Here is a 16215-nt window from a genome sequence, read left to right on the forward strand (position 1 = left end):
TTTTTATACTCAAACCAAAATAACATCTCACAACAGACTGAATGCAAAAACAGGTAAGAGAATTCAGCTATCTTCTACTAAGCCAGGCATTAAAAATGTATCTGCTGGGCTTCCCTGGTGGCGCAGTGGTTGAGAGTCCGCCTGCCGATGCAGGGGACACGGGTTCATGCCCCCGTCTGGGAAGATCCCACATGCCACGGAGCAGCTGGGCCCGTGAGCCATGGCCACTGAGCCTGCGCGTCCGGAGCCTGTGCTCCGCAACAGGAGAGGCCACAACAGTGAGAGGCCCGCTTACCGCAAAAAAAAAAAAGTATCTGCAAAAACGGTAAACAATGTCATTCTTCTCACAGAATTTATTTTTAGTCAGAAACCCTATTTTTTCATTAATACATTATTATTCGTGTTAAAAATAACACTAATAACTCATGTTAAGTATTTTTAAATTTCTCAGTTTTACTTTCTAATATGAGAGATATCAATATATCAACAGAAAGTTATTTGGGGTCTTAAATAATTTTTCAGAGGTCAAATGCTGAGTCATTTTGAGATCTGTTCCTCTAGACTGCAATCTCTTTGTCACAGAGCCTCATTATGTTGACTCTTATCAAGCTCAAAGAAAGCACTAAATAAATCTATTTCAAAGAAAAGAAATACAGATGGGTCACTGCTCATTGGGGAAGAAGCAGTGAAATTCAGAAGAAGACCTGCCACCTCACCACAGGGCTCTTCAAGAAAACAGACACACCTGAATCCACAATTGTCTGTCCTCCTATCCCCTGCTGACATCGGATCTGCTTCAAGATTTCTCTCTGGTTCTGACATAACTAACTCAAGAAGAGGAAACCTAACACTTGTCATATAAAGAGTTCTACGAAGCTCGCTGGCCACCGGCTCTTTGTATCCGTGGAGGCAGGAACAAGAGGAGGCAACATAACCTGAAGCCTGGGGGTTTGGAGGCAAAGTGAACTTGGTGGTGTTGAGGGTTACTAAGCATTATAATGGGCTTGTTAGGGATGCCATGAAGGTTTGGATTAACTGACAAACTCTTCTGCTGAAGGAATGGGAGCAAAATAATGTTCTGATCAACTCAGTTGGTTGCATTAATTCCCAGAAACAGAGCTACACTACTTAGACAAATACACTGTTTCAATTAAAAATTCAAGAAATAAACCATCATAAAAGTATTTCCATTATACCTCTTTGAATAATGTTATGGTTTTACTCTGAACAGATAAAGTATACAGGGCCAACTGCAAGGCTGTATTTTAAAAATTCAATTCACATTCTTAATCAAGTTTCCTCCTGCTATGTGTTGAACTGCGTCCCCCAGCCCCACCCCATATTAATATGTTGAAGTCCTAACTCCAGTATCTCAGAATGTGACCTTATTTGGAAATACGGTCACTGTAGATGTGAGGATGAGGTCAGATTGGAGTAGGCTGGGCCCCTACTCCAATGTGACCGATGTCCTTAGAAAAAGGAGAAATCTGGTGACAGACAAGTACAGAAAGAAGAGTGTGAACACACAGGGAGCACACCATGTGAAGATGAAAGCAGAGGTTGGGATGATGCTTCTACAAGCCAATGACCTCCAAAGATGGCCAGCAAACCACCAGAAGGTAGGGGAGAGGTGGGGAAGAGATGCATCCGCACTGCCCTCAGCAGGAACCAACCCTGCTGATACCTGATTTCCAGCATCTAGCCTCCAAAACAGACACCAAAACTGACAATAAATGACCACGTTTAAGCCCCTCACTTTGGGATACATTATAATGGCAGCCCTAGCATATGCATTGCCTCTGGCTACAAAGAGATTTTTAGCTTAATGGGCAAGAGGAGTCAACAGGTAAGTACACCCAGCTTTATAAATGATACACCAGGGTAAGATGCCTAGGACCATTCTCAGGTGGGCACCAGTCTGTAGCTTTGTTGCTACAAAGAGTCTGGGGACAGAAATACGATGCCCAAGGTGCACATCAACCCCTTCCTCTCTCATCCTCTACAGTCACTCGTCACCATGCTACTTAAGAGCCACACTTCTCACCCCTGAGGATCGTGCTCCCTAAAACGCAGCTGACCTGTGTTCAAAGGCTCCCCTACCGGATGAGGCAGCTCCAGCTGAACAAATGACGGCAGTATGTTAATACAGAGTAATGCAAAGGTACAATCGGCTTTAAACTCACGGTCTGTGCAACTTCATGGTTAAAATTAATGGTGATGACTGAGAATGGCATGAGAATTACAGGGGGTCACGCTGTATGTATGCACGTGTGCACATGTAGCTCTGTCTTCTGTTTTCCAGTGCTTGTCAAGCCCCCTAAAGCCCAGCTCAGCCAAAGCTGTTAGTACTTGAAAGAGTCAAAAATTATGTCAAAGGACACAGGAGAAACTGAAAACATTGGTCTTAACTAACAGTCAGGTTGGCTGATGGAAAAGTTAATTCAGTGATACAAGCTTTCATTCAATCTCTAGCATGTGCACCGAATTTTTTGAGCTTTTATATTTTCCTTGGTGATGTATATTCAAACCTCCAGCACCCAATCAAATCTCCCCATCTTTTACCTCTTATTCCCACTCCATAAAAAGGAAAGTAAATCTCTCACTATGTCGGGTGTGAAGAAGCATCCTACATGCTAATTAGCTGCAACCACCCTCAGGTTTAACTTGATTCTTTTCATCCTTCTAGCATTTAAATTTTGTTTCTATTTTCAAACTCAGCATCTCAGAATTGTTTCTGTTGAGTCTTGCCTGAGCAGAAAGCAGAGCCTTGGGAGATCAGAGAAGAGAGCAAGGAATTGAGAGGGACGTCGGTTTGTGGTTGTTCAAAGACTGAGCCGATGATCTCATTACCCGTTTCCGGCCCACTGGCCTGTGCAATGAGTGAGCTCCCGACCCTGGGCCACTGGCAGGTCTCCACGCCCCACCCCTTCAGCTGTTGAGCACACGCATCCTCCTGAGACATTCCTTCATCTACTGAGAAAGATGCCCAGGTAGGGAGTATTTTTAAGCACAGCAAGCCACACTGTACTTATCTATCCTCTAACAACTAATTCATTAGTCAAGTCAAAGGAAAAGTTCTTCGATCCCAAAGGATCAAACTTCCTTTCACCAATCAATCTTCATCTAGTCTACTGTAATTATGGATTATTTACCCAGATTTCCCCTCCCTGGCAGCTTGTAGCTAAGATAGCCATAGCTAACAGATGAGATCACGCACAAGGTGATTTGTCATTACCGCAGGTCATCAGTTCTGCATCTTTGTTATAATGCTGGGTCATGGAAGACTTAGGAATTTGGACTAATAGGAGGGTAGTCATCTGTTTACTTACAGGTTCCCAAAACACAACACATACACACAAATCTCAAAGGGACAAATGATAATGAAAAAGCTAAATCAGAAAGGTCAACTGTTGTTTGGTCAAGACAGAAACTAAGACAGAGTATTTCTAATATAATTATAACTACACAAAAGTAAAAGTGTTCCTCTGTTGACATTACTAATAGAGCTTCATTTGTTACTATGAGCTTCTGAGTATCATTCTGTCCCCATTAAGGGGAGGGGGGGAGAAAAAAAACACTCTTGTGGCTGAGACTACCATCTTAGTCACGAAGACCCCTGCAAGGAATGTTTGTATATCGCTTCCCCTCCGGTTTCCTGCTAAGAAAATGTTAACTGTACTGCCCTCTAATGGGTATCACCTTGCAGGTTTAAGGTCACCAGAATTCAGCTGTAGAACCACCACTGTGCAAGGGATGTCATCGGATAAACAACGCAGAAGTTAGATTCTAAACCAAACCCACATCATCTTTTCCAAAAGATTCACCATCATTGAATCAGCACTAGAAGCATCACTTTCCTGCATTTGTGTTTGACTTGAGAAATTATGGAGCTCTCAGAAGCCAATACCATACACCCTTTCGTTAACAGATCATGGAATACTAGGATTCTACTCTAGACTGTAGTACAACATATTCTCATTGAAAACAAAGATGTTTATCAGGAAGTAAGCAAGACCTGGAGTTTACGGCAGTGACCTTTAAGCGCACTGATTATCTGTCACATTCATATCTGTCTGTATATATGTATGTCTCTTTTAAAAGGTATAAATTGGGCTTTCCTGGTGGCGCAGTGGTTGAGAGTCCGCCTGCCAATGCAGGGGATGGAGGTTCATGCCCCGGTCCGGGAAGATCCCACATGCCACGGAGCGGCTGGGCCCCTGAGCCATGGCCACTGAGCCTGCACGTCCGGAGCCTGTGCTCCACAACGGGACAGGCCACAGCAGTGAGAGGCCCGCGTACCGCAACAACAAAAAAAAATAAAATAAAAGGTATAAATTTTTTCTAATAAACATATTTACAAATTAAAAAAGGTATAAATTAACCTGAGTCTCTTGATCTGTTTTAATTCCCCTTATGTCAGATTACTTATTGCCATTTACTTATTGTCAAAACTTCAAACCAGAATCTTTAGCTAAGGTTCACAGCTTGAGCTTCCAGATTTCCTACTTTCAGGCCTATGTTTCAGCCCTGAAGGAAAAGGAGAGAAAGCATGATGGCTTGGATGTGTCTGGCACGCTCTTGAGCCGGGACCCAACCTTCCATCACCCCTGAAGTTTGACCAAGAAAAGCATCAGCCTATAATTACAAATGAGGGAGAAGAGGAAGGCTTCTTCTGCTCAGCCCAGGGAAGACTTGCATCCAAACTAGCTGATCAAGTCGCATAAATATTAATAACACTATCTAAAGTGGCATGTGGTTCTATCTGGCCACGCCTCAGTCAGAGCAGCTTCTATAGCCCAGCTGCTGGTTGCTGTCTCTGAGATCCATTTGTAAATAATTGAAGTATTTAGTGTGAAATTACTACTCTGTAACTGAAAGAGATCATTGTGCCAGTGCCCGTCAGAGGGGGAATCCCAAATTAGTGTTAGGATGAAGAAAATGGGGCATGTGCTATCACCAGGGTGTGTGTGGGGGGGGCGGGGGGGACACGTGCACACGCGCCTGCAATCAGCACATCAGCAATCTCCCGTAATGGAAAGGGAGAGAAGAATTGTGGCTTAAATTGTTCCTTCATCTGCTCCAAGTGAATGTCTAGGTCAAAGCACAGCTTTAGCCCAAAGTTCCTGACTTTTCTTCTAGCTGGAAAAACTGGACTGTAGTAGAAGAAAAAGAAATTGAGAATGAGAAAAGCAAAATGTCAGGGTATGATAGCATTGCTACCAAGGCATCACGGAAGTCTGTTTCAAACAGTTCAAGAAAAATTCAGCTCACACAAACAGAATTCTCAGTAACATTATTCTAAGAGATAAAAGGAGGGAAAACTGTGTAGATAGCACGAGGGGGAAGAAAAGTGTTATCATTCTAGATATAATGGTTTCAAGGTGGTGGGGAGAGCAGGGAGAATCGGCATGGAAAACTTCTTAATAGACTTTCTTCATGTAGTTTTTTTCCTTTAATAATTTTAGTCTAGGATGCAAGAAGAACCAGTCTGTATATGGTTGACGAGTGCCAAATCCAGATGGAGTGAGTTTTCATTTTACAAATTGCAAAATATCCTCACTCTTATCTCTCCTAAACAGATTACACTAATTCTGAAGGGAAACTTGAGTCAATTTATTAACAAATAGCTCCTTACAAATATTTTTTAAAGAGGAGGATGAAACTAATTTGAAGAGTTTGGTACAAGAGGTTTTTTTAAATTAAGTATTACATTTCACTCTTCTAAAATTTCCTCAGATAGCTCATTCTTCAAAGTAAGGAAATATTGCTTCAAAAGCACACACGGTTTACCAGCAATTATTTACTGAGAACCTTACCCGTTTAAAGTACAGTGCTAGGTAAGGCGGTGAGGAGGGTTCAAAAATTTGTGAAGCAGACTCTTTGTCCCCAAAGGACTTGTAGCATACAGAGATGTCCCAGCACAATAAATCCATGTTCCTAGACTGATTTTTTTGGATATCTAATTCAAGAGATTTCTAGACAACTCTCCCCTACAGAGTCTACTGAATTCCTATTGAATCATAAATACAGGAAATGCAATACAGACTTTCGCTATAAGATATTCCTACAAAGAGAGAGAAACCACCAATGACAAAAGCTTAACCCACAACTCCAGCTGGTTTACACTAAAGATTATATTTGATCAACTTGGAAAGACCATCTATAGTTTCTCAGAAAAAAATTCTGAGGAGGAGGAGATAGAGTTCAATTGTTCCATTTAACCTCCAGAGCCCAGGCTGTCAAAGGAGAGACTTCTCACTGGACTAGGACCAAGATAAGGGAGAATGAGAAGGACAGCCAAGGTATGTTTCTGGTATATTCAAAAGGCTGTATTACCTGAAACTACTAAAATAGGCTGGTGCTGAGACAGCTGCTATAATTGAAGCAAATCTCATTTGCATCATCAGCTCACATGCTTACCTTCAGCTGCACTCAGTTACTGAGCTAAACATTTGTGCTACCCAGCCTCTCAGTCAACGCGTGCAGCCAGACTGCTTAGCTGATACATTTCTAGGTTTCTGCACATTCCTGTGTCCGGTGAAAAACCATGGGGGTGGCACACCGGCTCTCTCTTCTTTCAAATTCAGCTTCCCTTAGGAATATGAGCTGCATCTTTGGTGCCATAACGTGGGAGGTGAGGGTGTTATATCCTCACAGGCAGCTGTTCTGTACTTAGATGTTATATCCGTCAAGGGTATTGGCAAGGTGGGGAGAGAGAGAGAGACCTGGAAAATGATGGGCAGCAAAGGCCGGACAATAGAGAAAGTACTTTCTACCTACTGCTTCATTTATTTCTTCCATTCATCCTGAATGTTGCCCCTGGGATCCTCTATTAAGATGTTTTCTAGCCATTCTCATTTATTTCATCCCTTACTCCTGGAACCTTGCTCTGAGATCTTTTATGAATCTTGCATCTATCTCTTTCAATGCTGTAGAGATCACAACTTATCACAGCAAGGTGATTTTAGTGGAATTGCTGCCAGAGGGGTGGGGCAGAGTCATGTGCATTAGTACCCGGATTCAGCTACCCCATCAACCCAACCCCTCCTTCTCTTCTTGTACCTTGACTCGAATGACGACCTCTTAAAGAAAACGGAGCCAGATTTGAGAATGAAAAACATGGAGAGATACAGTATCATCTCTGTTCATGGACTCTCATAGGTCAGTCAAGGGAATGCCCTGTAGCACAAAGGTATGAAGATGATTCAACTATAAAATACCACCCTGCTGATTTAATCAGTAGGACCAGTCCTCTTCCTTCCTTCTCTCTTTATATGAAACTACATGCATGGCTGAAGAGGGAAGAATTCCCAGGTATAGGATGATCAGTCTAGCCTTGGGGCTGAAATGTCATTGAAGCATTCTCATGCGATGCCTGCAAATCTCCGTGTCCCTTTGAACATGGCCACAGGTTGTGAGGAAATGATGGGTGAACATCTGGACAACAACTCCGGAACGGCTAATGAGCCATGTGCCATCAAATCAGTGCCAATGTCTCTCTTAAATTCCCTTCCCGCTCATCTGACATTGATTTTTTTTTTTTTTTCTGTCTGACTTTTTACTACCCTGTGAGATCTTTGAGAGCAGGAAATATGTCTTCTCCATTTTTACAGATCCAGCACCTTGTAAAATACCTGGAACACAGTAGCTTTTAAGTGCTTATTGAACTGAACTAACGCCAAATTTCTCATATTAGATCATAGGTTTATGCGAGTCAACATAAATCTAAAAGATTTCCTCCTTTACTCTTAACTGAAAAACAATGAAATACTCCAAGTATTGTTGGTCTAACAAGAGACATTTTCATGCATAAATATAGACACATGAACTAAAATAAAGTAAAACGACCAGTTTCAGTTGTTAGAAAGTAGCTTTAAACCCTCAAGTAAAAGATTAAGCCCCACATGATAATCAGACCTTAATTTTTATGTTGTCTGATATTCATACCATTGAATTAGCAATCTTAAAGATAACACACTAAGAGTCCAGGAGAAGATATTTTTACAGTTTTTTTTTTCTAAATGAAAAAGGAAGATCTACACTTTGCGAAAATATCATTCTGGAAAAGAAAGGAAATTTTGAATTAGTCCATTTGGTTCCACAACGTGTAGCTGCAACAAACCTTAGCTCTGAAATTCACAAGATCTCTACATTACCTACCAAGAGTGAGTGACAGGCCCTTAGGAAGAACTGAGATTATCTTAATGTATACAAACTCAGCATCAGGACATTAAATTAAATTAAAATATAAAGTCTTGAAAAACAGGCTAGATATACGCGTTTGTTGTGAATACAGTGAGAAAGGCAATAAGGAGCTCTCTAAAACCCTTCAACAATAAAATCTATAGAACAAAAAAATTCCATTGGAATAAGCTACTGCCCTTGAAAATAATTTGTAAACATCAAAGCATGAGTAATCTATTTCATATTATTAGCATATTATTAGTGGTTAAAATTTATGAACAATATCTCTATTTTTTTTTAAGTTGGCTAGTTAGCTGTGCAAAATACCAACTGGGCAAAATAAGCTAGTTAATTTTCTGAACCTGTTTCCCCACCTGTAATAAAAATAATAACTACCTGTAAGAACTTGTGACAAACAGGATTATCAACATGTCAGAAATATTAAAGTCTTTATTATATATAAGTTCTGCTTACTCACCTTTCATTGAAGTAGTGATTTATATGATTTCAAACCTTTTAAGAGCAAAAGAAAACTCCTATATCTGTTAACTAAAATATGGAGAATCTTCCATAATATACAGCATCAATGAACAATTAATTTACAAGAAATCAGTGTTCTTCCTTTATGTCTGTTCCATATTGATGTTAATTTAAATGCCACAACATACTGGCAGAAGAGAGAACTTCCAGAAAATAGGGTTCTGAAAGAAGAGGGTAGGAAGCAGAACTCAATAACCAGGTTAACGCAAAGGGAAGGAGGAGACGATAACATTTTTCTCTTTGTATATGAAATGTCTAGACACATTTCACAGAAGTCAAAGCTTTGCTAATTTGGACAGAATGTCTATGAACCAAAGCCTCTTTTTGTCCATTTGTGCATCTCAAAAAACAAACAATTTAGTTTAAATTTTCTCCCTAAAGCACATCTATAGATTGAGATAAAACAATAAATATGTCACAGTTCAATAATCCTAACAACAGGAAAAACAAAAAGGTAATGACAGTTTCTGGCTTCAGTGTGACTCTGGACTTCTAAGGGCTAGGCTGGGAACTCAGAGGACAAACTGGAAAATGACAGTCTCAGCCCACCAAATCCACCGTAAAAGAATCATGTTGGCTTAGACCATATGTTTATTCAGCTTCTATATGCACCAAACAAAAGATAAAGGGGACAGTGCAGTTGGTGTGGATTGTTTGGAATGACTGATATTTAGCTAGTTTGTACTCTTCAGTCACATCTATAAAAGGAATATAAAGTTTAATTCAACAAGCATTTAATGCCTGCTGTATGCAAGGCACTGTGCTAGGTTTAATAAATTTATTTTTCTTATTTTTCCATTATATGTTTACACCTACTAACCTTTTAAAATGCTTGTAGTTCAGACTAACTTAAAATCTAATCTGCCTTTACTTGCAATGTGGTGTTTAGAAACTCAGTTGATTAAATCCAAACTGAGAAGCAACAGAATTTTAAAACAGCTTCTAACATGCAGAAGAAACAGGCTCTGAAGCCCAGATAATTTAAGAGCAATTTCTTTTTTTAGTTACATAAAGAGACATTTTCAAGCCTCTAATTGCTCCAAATTTATCTGCTAAAGAGTCATTATGACCCATTTTTAACCCCTCTGTGACATCAAGAACTAATGCTGTAATTGAACTGTGTCATCATTGATCTCAATTCTAAACCATTAGAAGAGTTGGTTTCTGTCTCTCACTGCAATTGCACCATTTTCCTCCTAATCACTCCAGTGCCTGCAGATATGCAGTGTAACCAAGAAAGAGCTGTTTAAAGCCCAGCTAGATGTTGTGAATGAATACCCTGCCTAGTAGACTATTATTTGCTATTTTCACATATTTAAAGTAAGAATACAAGTGCAGACATCTCCATTTTTAAAGCTCATTTTCCCACTTTTTTCTTTTTGTCCAAAACATCTTTTATAGTAATGTAGTTTCCTTACCCGTATTTGTAACAGAGATAAGAGAATCAAAGAATTTTAGATCTGCCCCACTGCTGATGCTAAATATATCAAACTAAGTTTTGTTCTTAAGGGATACGAAACCCATGAGGAAAAAAAAGTTACATAAAGAAAACATATAGAGCCTTTGTGTTTGAGCCTTGGAATTACAGCTATGCATTAAAACAGCCTGAATATACCAACAGTGGCTATAATCTTGTACTAAATCTTCACTTCATCCTAATCTCAATATGAGGGGGTGGGGGAAGGAATATCTAACTCAGTGGAGATTAAACTGATCAAATTGTTGGATTTTATGCTTAATTTAGGAAGTCTCATATTATTTTCCTTTGGCACAAGTATGTCTTGTTCATCATAACATCTGTAAAACTTTGCACATAAATCTGAAAAATGAGGCCTTTTATCTCAGAAGTTTCTACCATAAAAATAATTTCATAGAAAGTTAAATCCTGCCCCCAAACCAGGGACCTGGCAATGCAAAGAGCAGAGGGGATGGTCAAGGACACTGGCTTCTGATCTCAGCTTCACAGTTACTGACCCATGCTTCACACTTTGTCTTTCTAAGCTTCAATGTCTTCACTGTAAAAGAGGGGATAGAAATAAAATGCAGTCTAAGAGTCCCTTCTGACTCTAAGATTAAGAAATAAAAAGCTATAAGGCACCATCATTAGTCTGTCTGGAATGCATGTAGTGTCAATGATAAAGCTGGACACTAGTTGAAAATAATAAAGACAGATTTTATTCAGTAATGACTACTGCAACAGAGGAGAGAACACAGTGTAACCTGAGCTCAACTCCACTGAAACACAAAATGCAAGAGACTTTTTCAGTGCTGGAGTGTGCTAAAGGAAAGACCCAGAGGGCATTAAGGGGTTAAGGCGTAGGTCCATGGACTAGGCTAATTGTCATTTATACAGTAGAGAATCAAATATATCTTTATGCCAGGAGGTATAATGGTACAAGATGGAGCAAGGTTCCCAAAGTCTGGCCCTTATCTTCCTTCAGAGCCTGGGAAGTGAGAGTGGCAGTTCTCTGGATGTTTTCATTTCACAGAGACTGCCCCCAGATCCTTGAGGAGTCAATTTTAGGTGGTAGAAGAGTTCCATCTCAAAAGTCAGAGAAAGGATTTCTAATTGCAAGCTTTCTCAGGAAGGCGTTTTAAGTGGGTCCTGGAGTCATCCTAGTGACATGGCCTTAAGCAGCCAGAAGCCATACTAGAGTTTGGACAAAGTGAAAGTCTTTGTCAGGAGCAATGGACCAGTTCAGGACATTCAAAACCATCTGGTGTCTTGAAAGAGACTAAAGCTCAGATGAGAATGCTTTCTACTGCAGCACTGAACCAAATTTTTAGAAGGTACAAAAAAGTCTATTTATATAACAGTTTTTGATTCTGCCACACACATGGGCTCAAAAAAAGAAAAATGTTGGCTCCAAATATCTTAGCCAGTGGCTCCATCTAGTTTTATTATAGCACAGTCTTGAGTCATTTAAATATGTATAACTGTATTTCTCTTAAACGCCTAACAGCTGAACGTTTAGCCTATTTTAATACTATTCACCCCCAGAAAAATGGATCAAATATGATCATCAGAAGCGCCATAGTGGAGAATGACAAGCGCACTGATTTTTATCAATAATCATAGTTCTTCATATTCTCTTATCACATTTTCTAAAATAGGGATTTCAAACTGAAAGATCTTGAGAGGGCATTTCTCTGAAGTCTTATTTAGCTTTCATGAAAGATTTAAATGTGAGTTTTTGTAAATGCAAATGAAAATATTAAGGGTGCTCAATACATTCACGGAACAGATTGATATATTTTTCATGCAATAATGTTAATATGCTGTGCCCTCTAGAGGCAGCGGGACCATAATTAAACCTGTTGGCATTTCCATTTTAAACCTAGTCATAAAAAAAAATGCCTCTGAGCAATAATTTGCCATTCCAAGACTCTACCCAGCAGTTTCCACTGTTTAGGAACAATATTTGAGAAAGTTTTAGCAGGGGGTCAAGTTCTAATAAGGTAAAACATTTAGCAGAATTTTTTTTATTTATTTCACCCCAGATGCTTGTTTGCCCCTACAAACTAATTCCAGTCTAATGTGTGATGTTTATAAATAGGACAGAGACATAGCATGAGAAATGCACTCAGGCTCCAGTTGAGAAAATTTAGTTTATTATATACTGTTGTATCCACTTTTGTTAGACCCAGAGTTTAAATAATTTGAGAGGGTGATGTTTAAGAAAAAGACAAAATTAAAACTAAAAGATTGTAAATCAACTGTAGTTCAATAAAATTTAAAAAAGTTAGAAATGAAAGTGAATATTTAGTATGAGAAAAGTTATCATAAGCTAAAAGAAAGGCTGACAAATACAATATCATAAAATCCAGAAGGATCACAAGATATGCTTATAAATTATCTGTTTCACCCACATAATACAATTTTTCTTACATATTTTGGCCGCATACTCTTTGATCACCTCTTTATGTGACAAAGATTTTATAATATCATGTATTATGAAGAGAATTTAGTCAGTCTTTCCCTCTACCATCAGAAGTTAGCAAACTTTCTATAAAAGGCCAGATAGTAAATATTTTAGGCTTCACACCATGCAGTCTCCGTCACAGGATTCAACTCTGTCATAGCACATCAGTAAAAGATGACACATAAAGGAATGAACATGGCTGTGTTCCAATAAAACAGTTTTGGACCCTGGATTTTGAATTTTATGTAATGTTCACATGTCATGAAAAATTTTCCCCCAGTCATCTAAAAATATCAGAATTATTATTAGGTCATGGGCCATAGAAAACAGACCATAGTTTGCCAACCTTCATTCTACGCCAGGTGATAGAAATTAACTTATTGATAGTTTTTGAAAGCTATTTTCAGCTTCTCAATCATTGTTAATAATACGTATATTTTATGGCCGTTGTCAACTTAAAAAAAATTCCTTTACATACAGCATTTCGAGTTTTTTCTGCTGTGACTACTCTTAACTTTAACTTAACCAGTTTGTCATTGATAACCTCAGTGCAAAGACATCATATCAGTTTTGTTATCTTTGTTACATTATTAGTATTTTGCATTAAGAAATTTTAATATTTCCCCAGAGGGTTCATACTGTCATTCACTCATATGATTTAATGTGAGAACGTATTCACCACTTCTATTAGAAATTTATAACTTCTTCCTCTTAATTATTGATTTGCTCTGCTCTGAAAAAATTTTGCTTGTAATTATATGCTCAACGTTAGCATAATTTCTATTGACTTCACCACTCACCTTCATCACTTTGGCCCATATTCATGCATTTTCTAAATCTGAAATTTCTCTCAGTTCTTTAATAAATAAAGATGGCAAAAGGGATTCATCATATACACCTAAATGAGGTCTGATTTCTCATGTTTTATTAAAACATCCCAAAACATCTTTTCAAATTGCCTAGTACTTTTTGTGTCAAGATGCCAGGTCAGTTGGCACAGTGGGCAGTAGGAGTATTCCAGGAAGCCATTATCAGGCCAGGACAGTCAGCACTCATGCAACTGTACTACACAGAAATGAAAACCACACCAACACGTCACATCAGACGCAACACGATGTATTTCCAACTCAGTTATGCCTTAGCCAGATATCAAAATGTCTGCAGCCACCGCGATACCACCCAATCTTAGGGCAAGAGGTAATGGAAGGGAAAGAGACTGGAGAAGACAACAGATTTTACAACTCTGTAACCATGCTAAGACCCGAGTAAGGGCCCCTTTCCTGGCTTTGGGAGGTGTTTGCACACCTTAAGCCTATCTTCATTAGTCTTCAGGTCAATCCGCCTCTTACTGTTCCCCAGGAGATTTGCCATGCAGCTAAGTAGTCCCCTGTAACATCATCTACCACATTCTCTTGACCCTTCTATTCCACAAGTAGCCAAAGCTGAACATTAAATAAGCAATATTCCGGAGGGAGCTAATGAGATCACATGTATTCAGGTTACAAATTACATTGAAAGGTAATTTTTTTTTTAAACACGTAAGTGTTTAAAACACTTTTTTTAAACACAGCAATCACTCAGTGGTTCTGAAAAAGAACAAATTAGAAAAGTCCTCCACTGAGATTTGAATGTGATGTGTATGCTTAAGACATTTCATTCGACAAAACTCAGTAGAAAACTTTACGTCACAATCACACATCATAATTACTGATTCTAATTTAATTATGTGACTGCACATATTTATTTACTCCAGGAACAATAACAAGTATACAGTAATTAAACAGCGTAACAAATAAAAGGCTAAATTTTCTAAGGAAAACAAGAAATTCATGAAGCCTCTTGATTAGTAAAAAAAAAAATTAAAAAGGTCAATTACAAGCTTACAAAAGCAGTCTACTCTGATTTGAAAGAGAATTAAAAGTCAGCTCATTGCCTTTCTCTACTGTACTGACATTCCTCTCAAGAGCTTCAAGGGAAGAAGAAAGTTATAGGAGAATTTCAGGTATCTTCATAGCTTAGAAAGCAACCACCATGCTCCTAGAGATCTCCATAAAATTCCCTTTGTGTAAATGGAGTCATCTGAGGGTTAATCTGCAGCTCGAACCTTTGCCCATTTTTCTTGAGTTTCTTTTGCCTTAGGGTCCTCGTAATACTTTTCTGGACTTAAACTCACAAGCTTTTGAGAGTCCATTGTTTTTCTAATATAAACCTAATAGCTCTTTTTCCGTATTGTGATTAGCCATGTAAAGGATAATTAACTCCAAGAAATTACTATTTTTTTTTTTAAGACTTAAACACTATAGGAACAGTACAGATACACCCAAGTATATTTTCCACCCTATTAAACTAAATAATATATTTTATTTTAAAACACATGTTCACAGGTCTGCCTGGCTTTGGAAAAAAAATCAAATATAAGACATAAGATAAAAATACAAAAAAATCAGATATTTTAGAATAAAAATATTACTCATAGAGAGAAAATACTTCATTATTTCGTCAGCCTCCGGCTTCTCTAAATTATAAGCTAACCTATGGCATTTAAAATGATTTTTAAAACTTATTTATACACAGTATAATAATGAAACTATATCTTCCTTAAGCCTTTATCAAGCATCCTTATCAGGGTATATTTCTACCCTATAGCTGTTAATGTCAATATTAAGAACGTGACTTCACTGAGATCAAAATAATGGTATTTTCATGATAATATCCTCCAGAATATTTACTTATAATTATGTTAAAGAGATAATTTCTATGAGTAATTCTATTACTAAGTAACGGACGATTTACCAACACTGTAGAATTTTGAGGAATATGTTTGGAGAAAATGCTTAATTAGGCCATGGTGTGAATTTTGACATCTTTCTTCATGGTTTATAGGATACTCTTTTGCTGACACATATCTTCAACAGTTGGATCAACACACAATCTTAATTTCCCAATATTAAAAACAGTATTACAGGGTCACAATATGGTGAGAAACAAAAATATATATATTATTTTTAAAATAAATGTTATCTTACTCAGTAAGCCAAAATGATCTAATAGCACCGAAAAATAAATTTTGCACTAAAATATACCACTCACAAAATATGACGGATTTGTGATGGATAAAAACAACTTTGACTACAAGAAGCCCCATTTTAATTGGGAGTAAGCTTGGGGCATAAACATGTTGCTTCAGGGAGTCTGAAGCAATTCACCCACTGCTTCACTGATACTGTCAACACTGGCACTTACTGTGTTATACTTTCCTGCCAAAGAATGTATAAAAACTAGACTCATTAGGTAGGACCCCAGGGCCATCAAATAGAACGTAGGCTAAAGGATTTACTTTCTTCTTCATTTTTCTACATGTATATAAGCCACACTATTCTACCCATGAAGACATTAATGGAAATCACTAACAATGCATCAGATTTCTCAAGTTTCTAATTTATAGGAGACTAAATCCTAAAATGGTATTAATTTAGAGGACTGACCCACTAACTCATATAGACTGTGATTCAACTCTAACAATTCAGGTACTTCCTTATATTCTAACATTCAATTTCAGGTTTTCAGG

Source organism: Delphinus delphis, chromosome 13 (genome assembly GCF_949987515.2).
Source record: "Delphinus delphis chromosome 13, mDelDel1.2, whole genome shotgun sequence".
NCBI classification, from domain to species: domain Eukaryota; kingdom Metazoa; phylum Chordata; class Mammalia; order Artiodactyla; family Delphinidae; genus Delphinus; species Delphinus delphis.